Genomic DNA, 21,400 nt, shown 5'->3' with positions numbered 1-21,400 from the left:
GAATATACTCCTTTACCAGAAATTCCCAAAATAAGTATAAAATATATTATCCAATACTAAATATATGAGTACTAAGTAATTTTCAAACTCTTTGTTCATGAATTTCACTGTGTGAACTAAATTCAGTGTGCTGTTCTGTGAATGTCTGTTGTATTTCAGCAAGAAATGTAGTGTCTTTTTAACTGTGGTATATGATAGGGATGTGCAGACCAAAAGTTTATGTTCATAAGTCCATAAGTCGAAAGGGGGGGTCAATTTTGGTCAATATGGACATATGGAGAATTCCATAAGTTGAGTCTATGTCCATACGTGCAAATAAAAATTTAAACCCCTCACCCTCCTTAATCCCCCCCCCCAAGACTTACCAAAACTCCCTGGTGGTCCAGCGGGCAATCAGGACCCCCCCAAGCTGGCCAGAAGTTCCTTTTGGGTCCAACGAGGGTCCCGGAGCGAACTCGCGGGGAATCACGTGACGCCGCGTCACTCCAACGTGACGCCGACGTCACGTGCTCCTTGCAAAGGAGTTCAGAAATGGCGTCCTGACTCCCCGCTGGACTACCAGGGAGTTGTGGTAAGTCTTGGGGGGGGGGGATTAAGGAGGGTGAGGGGTTTAAATTTTTATTTAGGATCAACAATCGTGATTTCCAACGTATTCAACATAGCTATGTTGAATAAGTTGGAAATCCGATAGTTTTCGCCTCATCACTTTTTTAAGTTAAAAAAAAAAAGTTGCGTTTTACATTTAAGTTCAAAACGAATGCACACCCCTAGTATATGAACAGCTCATAGTTCTGAAGAATTCTGTAGGTGGAATTCATAGGCATGCTTTCTTATTCTTGATTCTTCTGGTTCTCTGATCCTTATTCGTCATCATCTAGGCCAGAGCTTTCTAAAATTTTCATGTTAGACAAACATAATTTCGTGACACAGTAATTCAGTCTACTAGCAAACCAGAGGTTAAAGGTTAAATGAACGAAATGTATTTTGACAATTTATGTATGTTTCCTTAAATATATACATAATAAAATGTTTCACGACACAACCTATCTTGTGAAAACCTTTCACTTATATTAAAAATATATAATATTCCAAGATCAATGTTATTGGTATAATTTATGAGTAACAATAATAAAACAAAGTTATTGTGTTATTCAATTTACCTCTTTATTTATTTATTTATTTAACAGTTTTATATACCGAAGTTCTAGTAACAAAGTTACTAATCAATTAATTAATGAGATATATGAGCTTGATGGGATGAACACAGCTTTTGAATATTTGGTGTTAATAGAAAAGTCCAAAGGGTCTTCTGCGTAATTTTAAAAAGCTGGCCAGTTTCACACTATAAAATTATTTGATTGCCTCATTCAACTAATTCTATATGGCTATGAGAGTGAAGTCTGGAATTTATAGGAAGGGACAGAATGTCAATATAAATCCTGCACCTCCAGTTCTGTAACTCTGTGCATCCACTGAAATTCCCCCAAACAATGGAGCTTGGATGTTTCCCTTACAGCTCATCATACTAAAAGATATTTTCAAATTCTGGTGTCACCTCACAGTAACAGCAGCACAAACACCTTCCACTGCCAGGCACATTGTGAACTAACACAAAACCCCGCAAAAAAGACACTCAAAATCTATACTGCAATCCCATCGTAACATAACAGTAATAACACCAAGGACTCAAACAACAATAACCCTACCTGTGAAAAAGGAAGGGTAAATATTACACTGGGTCCTAGAATACCAATACACCACCTTCTGAGGCAACAAAACAAACCAGATTGCTATAGTTCCCTATGCTAGCAGAATCTCTCATCGTGGTCACACACACAGAGCAGAGACAGACCCTCACCAAATACAGAATACAAAATAAAGGAGCAAAAATTAGACAAAAACTGAAATGGAAACCCCAAGAAGCCAGACTCTGTGTATTAACAATGGAAAAACAGAACCACCATTCCTCATAAAACAAATAAAATCAAGAAACATAAAGCATCAGTTATAATAGTAAAACCATACTAATAAAAGAATATTTTAAAACTAATGATAAATATAATTTCTATTAATTAAAATCATATACATTTTTTACAATTTCCCAAACACCAATAAAATATTTCAAAACAGCACATATATCAAATAACATGTAATAATTAAAACTAATAAGGATTTTAAAAAGCCCCTGCTGTCCATATGTGGGAGCTCTTGATTTCCAGTCACCCTGATATTGTCAAGGATTAGGAGGTTATCCTCTCTCTCTCACACATACTCACATGTCCATTCTCTCTCACACATACACTCTCACAAACATACACATTCATGCTCTTATACCCACCATAACCTCTCGCTCTCACAGACACTGACACACTCTCAGGCTGTAAGACACTCTCTCCCCCTCCACACCACCACCCCCCGACACACACTCTTACTCCCCTGGATTTTCTCATACACACTCATGCTCTCACTCTGGCTCCCTCACATACACACAAACACACACACCCAGGCAAGCTCCCAGTCATTCTCACACAAACACACACACCCAGGCAAGCTCCCAGTCATTCTCACACAATGAAAATGACCCCCAGGCAAGCTCCCATTCATTTTCAAACCACTCCCTCGCCATCCACCAGGCATGCACACATTCATTCTCACACACACAGGCAGGCACCTATTCTCACACATACAAACCCCAGGAAGACACGCATTCATTCTCATACACAGACACACCCTCAGGCAGACTCCCATTCATACAAATGCACACACTAAAGGCAGACCCCCTCTCTTTCTTTTGCCAGCAACCTCGGAGCCTCTCTCATTCCTCTGCTGCCACTGTCACTGATGCCACACGGCTATTGGGGAGGCGCTGATTGCTAGAGATGTGAATCAGAACTGAAATCGGTTGTGATTCCGGTTCACATCGTGAATTTTTTTTCGTGCGGTCCGATCGGGTTTTTTTTTATATCGGCTGTGCCCAAGCCGATAAACAAAAAACCCACCCCGACACTTCAAAACAGCTCTCTTAGCTTCCCCCAGCGTCCCTACCCCCCCCCAAAAAAACCATTTTAAATTACCTGGTGGTCCAGTGGTGGTCCCAGGAGTGATCTCCTGCTCTCGGGCCATCAGCTGCCACTAATAAAAATGGCGCTGATGGCCCTTTGCCCTTACCATGTGACAGGGTATCCGTGCCATTGGCTGGCCCCTCTCACATGGTAGGAGCACTGGATGGCCCGCGCCATTTTTAAAGATGGCGCCGGCTGTCCATTACTCCTATCATGTGACAGGAGTTGGCCAATGGCACGCATATCCTGTCACATGGTAAGGAGTGGGGTTTTCCTATCGGTTTCGGGGAGCCCACGATTTCTGATGACTTTGAAAATATTGTACGATATTTTCAATCGCAGAAATACGATTCACATCCCTACTGATTGCTGCTACTGGCACTGAAGCCCATTCTGCTGCCTCCTCTATGCAGGCCCCGTGGGTTTCCACTTCCTCCATGTTGATCTCGTACATTGAGAGGTCCGCATAGAGAAAGTGCTACTCTTGCACATTACCAAAGATTACATGTGCCAATCAGTAAGAAGTAATTTTTTTTTCTTACCTTTGCTGTCTGATCTTAGTTTTCTAATCGGTTGGTCACAGGCTTTTTTGTTCCATCTTCCCTTTCTTATGTTTTTGCCAATTCCTTTCATATTGTCTTTTTTTCTATTTCTTTTCTCTCCATCTATCTTCTTCCCTCAAACAGACAGTCAGGTTCTCATTCTCACATGCTTTCTCTCTCTCTCTCACTCACACACTCACACACACACACAGGCTCTCACTCTCACATGCTCTCTCTCTCATACAATCATTCATACACAGTCTCTCTCTTGTACATGCTATCTGACTCTCACACACCCAGGCTCTCTCTCACTCCCACATGCTGTCTTGCTCAAGCACAGGCTCTCACTGTCACATGCTCTCTCTCATACAATCATTCATACACACAGGCTCTCACTGTCACATGCTGTCTCTCTCACACACACACAGGCTCTCACATGCTGTCTCTGCAAACATTCAGGTCCTCACTCCCACACACAGTCTCTCAACTCACTCTCACACACAGACACACAATCTCTCAACTCATCTCATACACGCACACAATCTCTCAACTCATCTCATACAGACACTCTACAGGCCCTCAGCCTCTCTCTTACCTCTGGGCCTCCTCTTCACGGGTCACTGCAGGATGGGCTCTGCAGCAGCTCTGATCTTCTCAGGCCAATCCGAAGTGGTGGCCCTGCTCGTGGGCCTCCTTCCCTTCTCAGCCCACTGCAATAACGCTGCTCCTCTTATGTAAGTGGCTGATGCTCCTCCTCCTTCCTGCCAACGCGGCTCTGACAACATTTTTCTTCCAGGGCCGCGCAGGCAGGAAGGAGGAGGAGCACCTGCACGTTTAGACATGATCTTGTTCTTCGGGCCGTGGTGACGTGAACTCCACCACGGCCCTGCCGATCTTCCTGCTGTGTGTCTCCGGCACAGCACAGCGATATTTCACTACTCAGCCGCCAGTGGGATGAGGTCCACCGGCGGCCGCATTGGCTCCCCCTGACCTCTCCTTGCTCCGCCCCGTCACGTGCACCAGGCTTGCGTGACACACCGGCACACTGCAGGCAACACACTAAAGTGTCGCGACACACACTTTGGAAAGCTCTGATCTAGGCACTTACTACTCTATTTTTTTGACTAAATTAAAAAGACATACTGCCTACTCTCACATAAATTGTCTTCCACAAGTTCTGAGTATGCATATGCCTCACTCACTGAATCACTTTACTGATTTGTGAATTAATAGTAAAAAGAAAAAAAACAATAATGTTGCCCAAAGGGACTCATTCACTAAGCCGCAGTAAAGGAAAACTATTACCACATAATATTTACAGTTACAATTATGCAGTGATAGTGTTTACCGTGGTATTCAGAAAGACTAGGAGGCATTGCTTATGAAAATATCACGCAAAGTGTTAAAATACCGTTTTGTACAAAGCAATAAATGACTGCTTCACAAGATGTTTTCTTGCTCTATAAAAGCAAACTTCTTGTTCCTGTTCTTTTGAGGGTTGGTTAGATGCTGAAGGAGAGAGAGAGAGAGAGGATATTTTGGCGAGAAGTGGCTTTAGATTTTGATTACCTGTGTGCTTTAAACTTGTCTTTTCTTGTTTTCCTAATATCATTATCTTGTCTGTAGTCTTTGTGAGTGAAAGAAGAGTGCATGTGTTTGTTATTGATTTTGTCTGTTTGTCCTCTTTTGTTTAGAGTGTCAAAAGGCTGCTTGTGTGTGCATGCTAAAGGCCAGGATGGTGCATGGCAAAAGAACAAGTGACCATGAGAGACATGTGACTGGGGTGAAGAAGAATAGGAAGGAGGGGACAGGACAGGAGAGGAGGGCGGGCCAGGAAAGAGGAGAAGTACTAGAGGGTTATCAGGGCTAGAGATAGCAAGGAGCTGCAGGACTGAGGTAGAGTGAGAGATTAAGGGAGTGGTAGTGAGAGGAAAAGGATGGTGAGAGGAAGGAGGGTGAGTGAGGAAGGTGAAGGAAGGCAGGAGAGTGCCAGACAGCAGAGAGGATGTGGGAGGAGACAGCTCAGTGGAGGAGCATTTGGAGAGAGGAAATTTAGTGAGAAAAATTGATTCTCATGCAATATTTTATTCTTTGACCAAATAATAACTCCTAAGTTGTTATTTCCCTAAATTCTGTGATATTTCAAGTTTTAATGCATGATATTATACCACAAAAAAAAAAAAATCACCACCACTCTCATTGGCATAATTTCCTTATTTGAAATGGGGCATTTAATTCACAATAAGGATGTTTTTCATACAATAAAGTACTACCACAACTTAGTGAATCAGCCCCTAAGTTTATCAGAAATAACCAAATTCAGTCTATCCTATTCAGTTTCAGTTGAAAAGAATTTGTGGAAATAAATGTGACAAATCTTTTTCAGTTTATGTCAGTATGAAATTTAGATTGTTTTATTGCAACATCAAGATGTTCCTTCAGTTCTTTTAATGATCAAAACTTCATTAGAAGAGGTTTTATTTAAAGGAGAATTTTCTTTATTTCTTAATATTCCCAAAGTATTTGGGAATTTAGTTGAACTTTGTTGTACGTCTCTTCTGTCCTTTAAAACAAGAGTTCACTCTGCCAGATTCAGGTTCCAGGGTCTGAGCATTTTGTTCCTGTCAGTTTTCTCAGGTTTGGTTTTAAAAACCAGCCTCTGTTAGACATTTTCTATATTTATAATGGCCAATTGGAAACCAAATACACACAAATATAGAAATGTTGGCAGAAAAGGATCGATGGTCCATCCCATCTGCCCAGCAAGCTTTCCATGATAGTATTTGCCGTTCTATGCAGATTACCCCCATGTATCAGTCAGTTTTGCTTGACATGTTTTGCTTATGGACTTGGCCATAGAAGCAGTCCTTGTGTTTTTTCTTAATGTCTGAGCATTAGTACCCAGGCTGTAAGAACGTCATGGCTCATATTGGCTGTCCCTGAATCCAAATGTCTCTTTCCTTTCAGCCCCCATCCCCTCCTTTGAAGCATAGAGTGATGTTGCAATTGCATCAAAAGCATTGAGGCTTATTGGTTAAGGGTAGTAAACCCATGCTTCTATTAAGGGTAGTAACTGCTGCTGCTCTGTGCTGGTTACCCCCATGCTCATCAGTTCCGCAGACTGTAAAAGTTGGGGTCCTAGATGGTTGCTTTCTAAATTCGATTCCCATTTCCCCCTGCTGTTGAAGCAGAAAGCAGTTTTGGAGTTGCATCAAAACTATCAAGGTTTATTTGGTTAAGGATAGTAATCATTGCACCAGCAAGTTATCCCCATGCATGGGGATAACTTGCATGGGGATAACTTGCATGGGGATAACTTCAGCATGATTTTTTCATTTCCTTTAGGACTTGGCCAAAGAAGCAGACCTGTGCTTTAACCCTTATGTCCATGTAACAGTATACCAGACACTTGGTTGTCAGCTCAATCAAATTGCTCTTATCTACCTGCTGTTTAAGCGGAGAACAATGTTGCAATTGTGTTAAAAGCATCAAAGCATATTGGTTAAGGGTAGAAATCTCATTGCTTTCCACAAAGGGTAGTAACCACTGTACCAGCAAGCTACTCCACTGCACGCTTATCTCATTAATGTCTTCTAGGCTTTAGAGATCCACAGTGTTTATCCCATTTCCCTTTGAGTTCTTTGACTGTTTTCTTCTTCTCCACCTTCTCTGAAAGGGCATTCCAGGCCTCCACTACCCTCTCCATGAAGAAATATTTCCTGAAGTTGGTTCTGGAATTTCATTTCATGACCCCTAGTTCTATTGTTTTATTTCCAATGGAAACAATTTGAAGTTTATACATCATTGAAACCTTTTAGAATCTGAAGGTCTATATCATATCTCCCCTGCATCTCCTCTCTTCCAGCATATACATATTCAGATCCTTCAGCATATCTTCCTTGATCTTCTGATATAGTCCCCACACCGTTTTGGCCAACCTTCTCTGGACCGCTTCCATCCTGTCTCTATCCTTTTTGAGATACGGGCTTCAGAACTGAACATAATACTCCAGGTAAGACCTCACCATGGATCTGTACAAGGAAATCATCATCTCCATTTTCTTACTGGTTATTTCTCTTTCTATGCAGCCCAGCATTCTTCTGGCTTTAGCTATTACTTTGTCACATTCATTTGCCATCTTTAGTTCCCCAGACACTATCACTTCAAGATTCCTCTCTGGGTCTGAGCACATCAACCTTTCATCCCCCATCACATATGGCTCTTTTGGATTACTGCATCCCATATGCTTGACTCTGCACTTCTTGGCATTGAATCCCAGCTGCCAAATATTCAACCACTCTTCCAGCTTTCTTAAATCTCTTTTCATTCTCTCTACTCCTTCAGGCATGTCCACTCTGTTGCAAATCTTAGTATCATCTGCAAATAGACATACTTTACATTCTATCCCTTCTACAGTCACTCAAAGATATTGAAAAAAACTGGTCCCAATACCAATCCCTGTGGCACTCCGCTTAACACGGCTCTTTCTTCACAGTAGGTTCCATTTCCCATTACATGCTGTCTCCTATTGGTCAACCAGTTTATGTTACATGTGCTGTCTGTGGCAGACCAGCAACAGGGCCCCCTCACCTCTCTTCAGTAACTCCAGCGTCTGGTCCCTCGTCTCTGGCAGCGGTGGGCTGGCCAGCTCCATCCTCGGGCCATCCCTAGTGCCTCTGGCTCAGCTACAGACCCTGGTGTCTCCAGTCCAGCTACCACCACTACTGTTCTGTGCTGGGCCTCTCCACTCCCTAGCTTTGCCTTTGCAGCAGGTCTCCTCGCTGGTCAGGTACCCGTTGCATCCTGAGAGATTTGTCTCATTCCTGTGTTCCTGTTCCTCGTTGACCCTGGTTCCTGATTCCTTCGCTCCTACATTCCTGCTCTTCACCCTTCCTCGGATTGCCTACACGATCTTTGACTCTGCTTTGCCTGACCACGCCATTGACTCTCTCCAAGCCCGGACCTCTGCTTTGCCTGACCATGTCATTGCCTCTCTCCAGACTCAGACCTCTGCATCGCCTGACTACTCCGTTGCTTCTCTCCAAGCCCAGACCTCTGCATCGCCTGACTACGCAATTGCCTCTCTCCAGACCAAGACCTCTGCATCACCTGACTACTCCGTTGCCTCTCTCCAGACCCAGACCTCTGCATTGCCTGACTACTCCATTGCTTCTCTCCAGCCCAGACCTCTGCCTTGCCTGCCTACGTTTGACTATCTCTGTGATCAGACTTCAGCTTTGCTTGCCACTGCTTCTAGGTTGCTGCCGGCCCTGACACAAGCTTGTTCTACAATGCCTCTTCAGCCTACGCCTTGGACTTGGCCTATTCAAGCTTCGGCCTGCTTTTGCTCGGGTGCCCCCTGTCTGACTTTGTTCCATTGTTACCCGGGTCTCCAGGACACTACCTAGTCCAGTACTAGACTGTATCATCTCTCTCCTGCTGTCTCTGAGCTGACCTCAATCTCTCCATCGATGACAACATATGGAGGCCCACCTAAGTTCAGCTGGCCCCTGCACCCAAAGGCTCAACCCATGGGGAACGAGGGCTGGTATTAGTGAAGCACCAGCTGGCCTCTGTCCATCAGCCCACTCTGCCTGCCAATGGTGGGGACCCATAGGGCCCTACCTACAGGTTGCATTAATTCCACCTCGGCCCAAGGGTTCACCTCCGGTGAAACAGTTTGTAATCCATGCCACTATCTTGGCACTCACTCCCAAGCTTCTCTTTGTATTCATAAGACTCCTATGCAGCAACAATGCTCCCATTCGAAAGGAAGGGTAACTGGGATAAAACAAGGTACTTGGATTCTACCAACAACAAAAAATAGCAAGTTCAATTGCAAGAGGTTCATTACAACAAAGTGTATAACTCTTTTATTTAAGAGTTACATACATTGACTATATGGACCCTGGTGCTCTTAAGAAAAGCAATTAGGGGAAAAGAGGTGACTGGGTGGAGGACACTTCTTGCCAGTGATGGTGACCTGGTGAGTTGGAGTATGCTCAGTGGTTCAGTGGAAGGTATATTTAAAGGACACTAAAGAAACAGGAGAGTTAGGGTATCCTAACAGAAATGTACTAATAAAAGCAAAAGTAGTCCATGTACCTATACGTAAAGAATCACATGAGCTAAAGGATTCCAAATTATTCCTATCAACTGAAAAGCATGTTGTTAATACAAACAGAAACACACTTTGAAATGTCTGTATGCCAATGCCAGAAGTCTAAGAAGTAAGATGGGAGAGTTAGAGTGTATAGACGTAAATGATGAGAAACATAATTGGCATCTCAGAGACCTGGTGGAAGGAAGATAACCAATGGGACAGTGATACATCAGGGTGCAAAATATATTTTAATGATAGGGAGGATCAACTTGGTGGGGGTGTGGCACTTTATGTCCCGGAAGGCATAAAGTCCAACAAGAAAAAGATCATACAAGAGACTAAATGCTCAGTAGAATCTATATGGGTAGAAATCCCATGTGTGTTGAGTAAGAGTATTGTGATTGGAGTATACTACCATCCATTTGGCCAAAATGATGAGATGGATGATGAATTGCTAGAAAGAAATCAGGGAAGCTAACCAATTTGGCAGTACAGCAATAATGCAAGATTTCAATTACTCCAATATAGACTGGGTAAAGGTAACATCAGGACATGCTATAGATGTAAAGTTCATGATGGAATAAATGACTGCTTCATGGAGCAATTCTTAGTGGAATGCAAGATTTGGTGAGAGAGGTAACGGTAGTAAGGCCACTTGGCAATAGTGATCATAACATGATCAAATTTAATCTAATGATTGGAAGGGGGGATATATGTAAATCTACAACCCTAACACTAGATTTTCAAAAGGGAAACTGATAAAATGAGGAAAATAGTTAGAAAAAAACTGAAAGGTGCAGCTGCAAGGGTTAAACATGTATAGCAGGTGTGGACAGTGTTTAAAAATACCATCTTAGAAGCACAGTCCAGATGTATTCCACACATTAGGAAAGGTGGAAAGAAGGTTAAACTATTACCAGCATTGTTAAAAGGTGAGGTGAAAGTGACTATTTTAGCCAAAAAACATCCTTCAAAAATTGAAAGAAGAATCCATCTGAAGAAAATAGGAAAATGTCTAAGCTATGTCAAGTTAAGTGTAAAACATTCATAAGACAGGCTAAGAGAGAAATTGAAATTAAGTTGGCCCTCGAGGCAAAAAAATCATAATAAAACTTTTAAAAATATATCTAAAGCAGGAAACCTTCAAAGGAGTCGGTTGGGCCGTTAGATGACTGAGGGGTTAAAGGGGCACTTAGATAAGATTAGACCATTGCAGAAATACTAAATTAATTATTTGCTTCTGTGTTTACTAATGGGGATGTACTTGGACTGGTGCTTTTTAATATATTTATAAATGATCTGGAAAGGGGTACGACAAGTGAGGTGATCAAATTTGCAGATGAAACAACATTATGCAGAGTAGTTAAATCTCAAGCAGATTATTAAAAATTGTGGGAGGCCCTTGTAAAACTGGAAGATTGGGCTTCCAAATGGCAGATGAAATTTAATGTGGACAAGTGCAAAATGATACAAATTAGGAAAAATAACCCTTACTGTAGTTACAAAATGTTAGGTTATATCTTAGGAGATAGGAAGGAGATCTAGGTGTCATAGTGGATAATACATTGAAATCATCAGCTCAATGTGCTGTGGCAATCAAAAAAGCAAACAGAATGTTAGAAATTATTATGAAGAGAATGGCAAATAAAATGATGGATGTCACAATGCCCATGTATCGCTCCCTGGTAAGACCACATTTTGAATACTGTGTGTAATTCTGGTCACCAAATCTCAAAAAAGATATAGTTGCAGTGGAGAAAGTGCAGAGAAGGGTGACCAAATTGATAAGGGGCAGGAAATGGCTGCCCTATGAGAAAATGCTAAGGAAGTTAGGGCTGTTCAATTTGAAGAAGAGATGACTAAAGGAGGATATGATAAAGGTCTACAAAATTATGAAAGGATTTGAACAAATTAATTTAAATTGGTTATTTATTCTCTCAGATAATAGAAGGACTAGGAGATACTCCATGAAGTTAGCAAGTAGCTCATTTAAAACAAATTGAAGAAAACTCCTTTTTGCTCAGCACATAGTTAAGCTCTGAAATTCATTGCCAGAGGATGTGGTTATGGCAGATTGTATAACTGGGTTTAGAAAAGGTTTGGATAAGTTTGTAGAGGAAAAATCTATAAACTTATATTAATTAATAAACAATAGTAGCTTGAGATTGAATTAATATTTGGGTACTTGCCAGATACTTGTGTCTTGGATTGGCCATTGTTGGAAACAGGATATTGGGCTTGATAGACCATTGGTCTGACCCAGTATGGTATATCTTATGTTCTTATGTTTGTATGTTGGGCAGGTACTGGTTCCGGAGATGGTTTTCAAGGGTGTTGAGTCAAATGAACTGAATCAAATCACAATGAATCGGGAAGATGTAGTAGGCCAGAATGATAAACTGAAGAGTAGCAAATCCCCTGGACTGGATGGTCTGCACCCAGGGTCCAGAAGGAACTCAAAAATGAATTTTCAGATTTATTAGTTAAACTTTGCAAACTATCATTAAAATCACTGAAGACTGGAGAGTGGCCAATGTTATCACAATATTTAAAAAAGGTCTCTAGGGGTGATCTGGGAAACTCTAGACCAGTGAACCTGACTTCAGTGCCGGGAAATATAGTGGAAACTATTCTAAAGATAAAAATCACAGAGCATATAGAAAGACATGGTTTAATGGAACCTGGTCAGCAAGGACTTATGCAAGGGAAGTCTTGACTCACAAATCTGCTTCATATTTTTGAAGGGTTAATAAACATATGGACAAAGGTGAACCAGTTAATGTAGTGTATTTGGATTTTCATAAGGCATTTGACAAAGTCCCTGATGAGAGGTTTCTAAGAAAACTAAAATGTCATTGGAAGGGAGATATCCTTTTGTGGATTAAAAACTGGTTAAAAGTAAGGAAACAGAAAGGATTAAATGGTCAATTTTCTCAGTGGAAAAGGGTAAACAGTGGAGTGCCTCAAGGATCTGTACTTGGATGTGTGCATTTCAATATATTTATAAATGATCTGGAAAGGAATGCAAGGTAATCAAATTTGCAGATGATACAAAATTTTTTAGAGTAGTTAAATCACATGTGGTTTGTGATAAATTGCAGGAGGATCTTGTGAGACTGGAAAATTGAGTATCCAAATGGCAGATGAAACTTAATGTGGACAAGTGCAAGGTGATGCATATAGGGAAAAATAACCCATGCTGTAGTTACAAGATGTTAGGTTCCATATTAGGAGCGACCACCCAGGAAAAAGATCTAGGCATCATAGTGGATAATATATTGAATTTTTCAACTCAGTGTGCTGCAGCAGTCAAAATAGCAAACAGAATGTTAGGAATTCTTAGGAAGGGAATGGTGAATAAAACGTAAAATGTCTTAATGCCTCTGTATCGCTCCATGGTGGGACTGCACCTTCAATACTGAGTACAATTCTGGTCGACACATCTAAAAAAAGATATAGTTGCACTGGGAAAAGGTACAGAGAAGGGCAACCAAAAGGATAAAAAGGATGGAATGGTTCCCATTAGGGATGTGAATCGTTTTTTGACGATTTAAAATATCGTCCGATATATTTTAAATCGTCAAAAATCGTTAGGGCCACGATACAATACCAATTCCCCCGATTTATCGTCAAAAAATCGTAAATTGGGGGAAGAGGGAGGGCAGGAAAACCGGCACACTAAAACCCCCTAAAACCCACCCCCGACCCTTTACATTAAATCCCCCACCCTCCCGAACCCCCCCCAAATGCCTTAAATTACCCGGGAGTCCAGCGGCACACTAAAACACCCTAAAACCCACCCCGACCCTTTAAATTAAATCCCCCACCCCAAATGCCTTAAATTACCTGGGGGTCCATAGCTTAAATTACCCCCGGGTCCGTAGCTAAATCGGGGGAAGGGGGAGAGCAGGAAATCCGGCACAGTAAATCGTGGTGTCTTCAGCCGGCGCCATTTTGCAAAATGGCCGCCGCAAAATGGCGGCGGCCATAGACCAATACGATTCGACGCAGGAGGTCGTTCTGGACCCCCGCTGGACTTTTGGCAAGTCTTGTGGGGGTCAGGAGGCCCCCCCAAGCTGGCCAAAAGTTCCTGGGGGTCCAGCGGGGGCCCCTGGAGCGATCTCCTGCCGCAAATCGTTTCCGTACGGAAAATGGCACCGGCAGGAGATCGACTGCAGGAGGTCATTCAGCAAGGGTTCCAGACCGCCGCTGAATGACCTCCTGCGTCGAATCGTATTGGTCTATGGCCGCCGCCATTTTGCGGCGGCCATTTTGCAAAATGGCGCCGGCTGAAGACACCACGATTTACTGTGCCGGATTTCCTGCTCTCCCCCTTTCCCCAATTTAGCTACAGACCCGGGGTAATTTAAGCTACGGACCGCCGCTACGGACCCCCAGGTAATTTAAGGCATTTGGGGTGGGGGATTTAATTTAAAGGGTCGGGGTGGGTTTTAGTGTGCCGGGGGTGGGTTTTAGGGGGTTTTAGTGTACCGCTGGACCCCCAGGTAATTTAAGGCATTTGGGGGGGGGGGTCGGGAGGGTGGGGGATTTAATTTAAAGGGTCGGGTGGGTTTTAGGGGGTTTTAGTGTGTGTTCACGATTTTAACGATTTTTCACGATAATCTAAACACCCAAACGGCGACAATACGATTCCCTCCCCCTCCCAGCCGAAATCGATCGTTAAGATGATCGAGGACACGATTCACATCTCTAGTCCCCATATGAGGAAAGGCTAAAGAAGTTAGGGCTGTTCAGCTTGGAGAATAGATGTTTGAGGGGGATATGATTGAGGTCTATAAAATCATGAGAGGTCTAAAATATGTAAATATGAATCGGTTATTTACTCTTTTGGATAATAGAAGGACAAGGAGGCACTCCATGAAGTTAGCAAGTAGCACATTTAAAACTAATCAAATAAATTTCTTTTTCACTCAACAAACAATCTCTGGAATTTGTTGCCAGAGGATATGGTTAGGGCAGTTAGTATAGCTGGGTTTACAAAAGGTTTGGATAAATTCTTGGAGGAGAAGTCCTATTAGGAATAGGTTTCAAATTTATATAAATACAATTTTTTAAATCCTTAATTTCCAAATTCAATGACAAGTCTTTTTTTTTTTTATAATTTATACTTTATTAATTTCCAAGTCTCACTCAAGTGATAACATATTATTCAAACGAAAAAGTAAGGTAATACAGGTACTCTTAACTTAACAGATTCAGGAATCATAATTACATAACAAAACAATTTTGTACCTATGTCAAATAAGGAGAGCGGTCGACCATAATCTTACTACATAACAATTTAGAAGAGGAAGGAGGATTATTCATTTATTCTATGCCCACTTCAGTTGTTAAAGCTTGGTTAATCTTTTCTAATTCTTTATCCCTCAAAAAATTCTCCATATGAGAAGGAGTGGTGAAGATAAACTTATTCCCCTGGTAATTTACAAAACATTGGCAGGGGAACCTTAAATAAAAAGTTGCCCCTAATTCCAGTGTTTTATCTTTCAGTCTAAGAAATTGTCTTCTACGACCCTGCGTGGTCTTAGATACATCCGGGAAAGTATAAACCTTCTGTCCACAAAATAAAATTGCACGATTTTTTAGGGCTTTCTCAAATATGGACTCTTTATCCCTCTCTTTAACAAATGACACAAACAAAGTTGTACGCTTGTTGATTATATCCAGGGAGTCCTCCAAAAATGTTGATATCCCTGGGGAATGCAAATCATTCATTCCACCTGGTTCACCAATCACTTTTAAGGGAAAATAATAAATTTTTGAAATAAGAGGAATTTCATCCTCCTTATATGCTAATATCTCTTTGAGATATTTAATAAACATCTCCTGTGGTGACATTAATCTCGTATACGGAAAGTTAACAAATCGCAGATTCTTAATTCGGAAAACATTTTCTAAATTTTCTATGTCATTATGTATAATTACATTATCCGACACACGAGCAGATTCAACATTTTGAATACTCTGAACATCTGATGTTAATTTATTCACTTTAATTTCTATATCCATCATTTTCCTCCCCTGTTCTAGTATAGTTGTTTTATTAGCATTCACCATCAATGAGAGGGAAGAGTTCATCTGGGTAACATTAGTATCCAGTTTAACTAGCATCCTCCACAGATCCCCCATTGTTACTTTGGATGCATCCAAACCTACTGATTGGATGCTCCCGTGAGATGGAGTTGGTATTCCAATCTCACCTTCCAGATGTAAAGAAGACAAAGAATGTAGAGGTTTGGCACCTACCCCCTCCGGTATTGCCTCCTCTCTACTAACATCTGCAGACTCACTCCCAATGGTATTATCCACGGTTGCTGCTCCTGGGGGCTGCGATGGTGTGGGTCTGATGCCAGGACTTAACGAGACCTCAAAGACATCTCTGTTACTGTCCTCTTGTGGCGTATTTAGCCTATTCAAATGTGCATCCATTGGTCCGGTTTTAGGAGTGATCGGTGATGAGGTGTAGGCCTTGGCCTTCCTTTTGCGCCCCATAGAGTCAAATAAAACAAACGATAAAGTTTCCAGGCAAACAGGCAGCAAAGGCGGTCAAAGCCGGTCTAAGCCGCGTGCGCCAAAGGGGCGCGCGCGTCTTAGGCGACGCGCCGGCGTCGACTCCGCGCCGCAGTCTCGCGGGGTTTTGAAGCCCCGGGTCAGGCAGTGATGTCACACGGCTCAGCTGTTAGTTCTTTCAATTACCGCACGCCTGTAGAGCTCGGCTGTCCTCCTCTCCTGCTCACTCCTGCCGCTCCAATGTGTGCTCAGTCTCGCGGGGTTTTGAAGCCCCGGGTCAGGCAGTAATGTCACACGGCTCAGCTGTTAGTTCTTTCAATTACCGCACGCCTGTAGAGCTCGGCTGTCCTCCTCTCCTGCTCACTCCTGCCGCTCCAATGTGTGCTCAGTCACGCAGGGTTTTGAAGCCCCGGGTCAGGCAGTAATGTCACACGGCTCAGCTGTTAGTTATTTCAATTACCGCACGCCTGTAGAGCTCGGCTGTCCTCCTCTCCTGCTCACTCCTGCCGCTCCCCAATGACAAGTCTATCCTTTTACATAAATACAAGTTTTCAAATCTTTGATTTGCCAAATACAGTGAAAAATCTACCCCAACAACTGGCCCTCCTGTTTCACCTCTCTGGCTTCTTCAGGGGGGTCACTTTCACTTTTTTCTCTCTAGTGAATATAGTTCATAATCATATTTTATGCATGGGTTTCTAAGATGGATGTCACCACATAACATTTGATTGAAGAGCATATTGCTCAAATCAACATTTGATTGGAGAACCAATTGCTCAAGTAAATCCTTGATATTCAAGAACTGTGAGGAAAGCCAAATAGAAGTTCATACTTTCACAACTTTAACTTTTCTATCGGCATGGTTCTTTTAATATCTAAAAAAATATTATTTTTTGTTATCTTATTAAAATCTTAAATATTCTTCTCTAAACAGCATGGTAAGATAAATTATGCCTTACTGGAAAAATCCTGTGATGCTTCATCAACCGTTTTCATTCACAGCAATCTAGCACACTCCAATATCATAATCTACAAATAAATCAATAATTAGTTATATTTGACTGTTAAATAAATATGAGAGTCTGCATCCAATCCACAATACCCATATACTAACCTCATATATGATATAATGTTAAAGACCCATTGGTGAATATCAATGTATGTTGCAAAGAAATGCTGTGCATGCACATATAACATATCTATGTTTTAAAAGGACAACTGGAAATTGCAATCAATAATAACAACCTATTAGATCCAAGAGTCATCTAGAGCCTACCCACTCACTCAAGGGTCTATCAAACATTACCTGAAAGAGAGCTACATAATCTTGTACATATGGCGCATCTATCTACTCAAAAGGGCAGATTTTCAAAGGTTATGAGTGTAACATACTCGAGTAACCTGAGGAAATATGCCCCTGTGCAAGCCGAGTCTATTTTGCATAGGCTCGGCGGCACGCACAAGCCCCGGGACGCGCATATGTCCCGGGGGCTTTGAAAAAGGGATGGAAAGGGGGCGGGGTCCAGGGCGTGGTGGCTGTCCGGGGCATGTCTGGGGGGTCAGGGGGCAGTCCTGAGACAGGTCTGGGGCGTGGCAGCGGTTTGGGGGTGGTCCGGGGGCAGGGCCAAATACCCCGGCACAGCAGCCTGTGCTGTGGGATGGCGAGCCTACGCACACAAGTTACACCTGCCTTGGGCAGGCATAACTTTTGAAATAAAGGTAGGGGGGATGATTAAGTTAGGGCTGGGGGGTGGGTTAGATAGGGGAAGGTGGGGGGGTGTGGCCGAAAAATGTTCCCTCCGATTTCGAAGCGGCCTTGGAGGGAATGGGGAAAACCATCGGGGTTCCCCTCGGGCTCAGCACGTGCAAGGTGCACATGTGTGCACCGCCTTGCGCGCGCCGAGCCTGGATTTTATAACATGCGCCCTAACAAATCTACGCCCGCTCATAAGTTTTAAAATCTGCCCCATAATGTTTACAAGCATATAATAGCCAAAGTAACTCCTGATCATACAAACATTCAACAAACACTATCTGATTCAGACCTGAATTAATTTGTCTGTGCAATCTATCAAAATACCAAAATTATCTATACAAAAATGAGAAGACCTAATTGAGAACTGCATTGTATCTTTTGCCGCTAAACAGTTGAATATGCAAAATCAACATGGCTATTGAACACTACCTGATTGAAGACTGAAATGTTTTGCGTGTACAGTGCATCAAAAATGCATGGAACATTTATATCAAAACCACCTGATTGAGAACTGAGCCCCTCATTTTCGCTAAACAATTAAATCATGAGATGAAATGATATAATGATAAGCATTAACTAAACTGTAATTTAAAATAACATAATTTCATAACAGATTTTTCCATTCAATCTCACGGTTCAATCTGTGGGGTTCAATGGTATTCTAACTGAAAATAAACCATTGATCCCTCTGGATGATAAGCTGATGTGATTTGTCTCCACCTCAATGTGCTGTCACATGGCAAATCACAAAAACTTCAAATCATCAGTAATATGTTTTTTAACCCATTGTGTAACTATTGGTGCTTGCATTTGTCGAGTTTGAATGCAGCTTAAATGTTCACTAATGCAAATCTTAATACTCGGTTTGGTGTGTAATACCAATTTGCATGGGCAAACAATAGCATAGACAACTTGATTTGTATTGCATGTACAATGACTCATAAGATTATACAAACAGGAGCTACTGCCACCACTAAAAGAAGATAGACACATCATATGGCCACACACAGAACAGGAGCAGCATGTGATATTTAGTTTTTTGGATGTTAATTCATTTTTGTAATAAAGTGTCAATTTTTGTAAATTTGCATTTAAAATAATTATTCCTGTATGCATTTATATAGATAGAGATAAACCAAAAAAACAGATTACAGGGATCACATTCAGAAAACTTGTCCCTCATGTAGGTATTTCTAAGAAGTATATGTTTTAATTTTACTGGATTGCAAAAAAATAAAAAATTAATAACAAAACTTCACCCATCCAACCATTCAGACTAAAGAATAGATTTAAATTGTGTTCCAAGGGGATACAGAAAATGAAGAAAAACTTGTTTTATTTTCTCCCAGCTCATTTTGAATTCTCAGAAAATGCTATAAAAGCAACAAATGTGCCAGACACCTAATGCCAACAAAAGATAAATATCTTGTTCCCACCTTTTGCTGGCTCAAATTCCTGTTCATCCCGCATAACATGACTATCACCACTACCACTTCTGATGATACATCAAAATCACTGCACACCCAGCCGTGTGTATATAATCAGCAGTGGTTCAGAGCCAGCTTAGTGACTCAGACAATGAGCTAAGCCAGCACCATCTGATCCAACATATCAGTGGAGTCGCTGCACATTTACTCACATCTACAGGGTAGCCACATAGTTGGTATTCTGAACATTCAATTGAATTGTTACATTTTCCATGCTTCAAGCTTTAAAAGAATAGAACATGTATCCAAAATAAAAAGAAGAATTAAAAACTAAGAAATAAAAACAAAACTGACCTATGCTAAAATTTGTCATAAAAATAAATTACTTTTACCATAAGAAGTTTACTCGAGGACCCAAACAGCTATTATATATTCCAGCCACTAAACTGAAAGCAATGCTTTACCTTTACTGTCTGTGTAGTTCTTTTTTTTTTTTTTCTAATCATGTTGGTCCCTGTCTGCCTTCTTCTAATTTCTTTTTGAGGCTATTTTTTTTTCTATTTTCTTCTATCTGTATTACTTTCTCTCCTAGGCTACTCCTTCACTCTTCAGAGTGGAGGAGTCACCTAGTGGTTAAAGCAGCAGGCTGAGTACTAGGGTAACCAGAGCAGTCACTTCACCCTGCAACACCTCAGGTACAAACCTTGGAGCTCATTCACTAAGCTGCTATATTTTTCCTCAAGTGAAAAATACCAGGGGAGTCAGAAAAGCAAATGTAAATAACCCTGCTGCTTTGTGATCTTTCCCCACAGTAAAATACCAGAAAGAAAAATACCACAGCAGTAAATATCCACTTAGAACGTGCAAAGACAGCGCCAGGATTGTAGGGCCTCAATCGCCTTTGGCCCCGAATAAGCACCCGAAAACTATACAAAAATCCAAGGGGGTCTAAAAAAAAAACCAAAACAACAAAACCCTGTCCCACCCCACCACCCTGAGAGGCAGCGATATTAAAAAAAAATTAAAATTATAACATTTTAAGACCTTTCATGGCCATGCCCTCTACTCCCACTCATCCATCACAATGCAATGCATGCAAATCTCTCTCATGCATATTCATTGTGGGTATCCTGAAAACCTGGCCTGTTTGTGGCACTTGAGGACTGGAGTTCGCCATCATTGCACTATATGATTAACAGTTTTTATTGTGCAGTAAATGGCCTAACGTAGCTTTGTGAATGAGTCCCTAAGATCTAGATTCATCATTTTGCTATAAATATAGTGAAAATAGTGCCCGTGATAAATCACAACACACAATACCATTATCACACTGCATGTTATTTTCACATCACACACTGAGAAATGTACTGCAGCCACATTATGGGGCTGCTGGATGGAGAGAGAGAGAGGGGCTCACAAAAATGTTAACTATTTATACCACTGTAAGAAGGGGTTCTAGTAACTTGGGGTGAGGTTTATGGGGTGAGGTGGGTTTTGGGGGGCAGTTTTACATGTACAGTCATATGTACGAGCAGCACAGTTACCATCAGTGAAGATTTAATGAATTTGCAGTGATGAAAGGTGAAAGAAGTCTAGATTTGTATCTTGTTCTCTCTAGCTAGCTTGACTGCAGCTATTCGTACGTATGACTGTGCAAGTAAAACTGCCCTCCAATACCCATCCCACCCTACATATATTGGTATAAAAAGTTCAAATATAAATGAGCCTCCGCAGAGGTGTTTTTTTCTCTGACTCTCTTACTCTCTCCCCCCCTCCCAAACCAGCATTTGTGATAAATAACATTTCAGCCATTAATGCAGGCATAACGCACAGAAAAAAGGTGGTTATTTCCGGCATTAAATCCCACTATAGTGTGCATTACTTTATTACACGCCACGTTAACCGACCCTCATTTCCAATTACTCCATCCAAGCTCCTCCCACTCAAATACTAATTTTACATTTGCATACACATTTCAC

The sequence above is a fragment of the Rhinatrema bivittatum genome, chromosome 6, assembly GCF_901001135.1.
Source record: "Rhinatrema bivittatum chromosome 6, aRhiBiv1.1, whole genome shotgun sequence".
NCBI lineage: Eukaryota > Metazoa > Chordata > Amphibia > Gymnophiona > Rhinatrematidae > Rhinatrema > Rhinatrema bivittatum.
Note: the sequence above shows the minus strand (reverse complement) of the source record.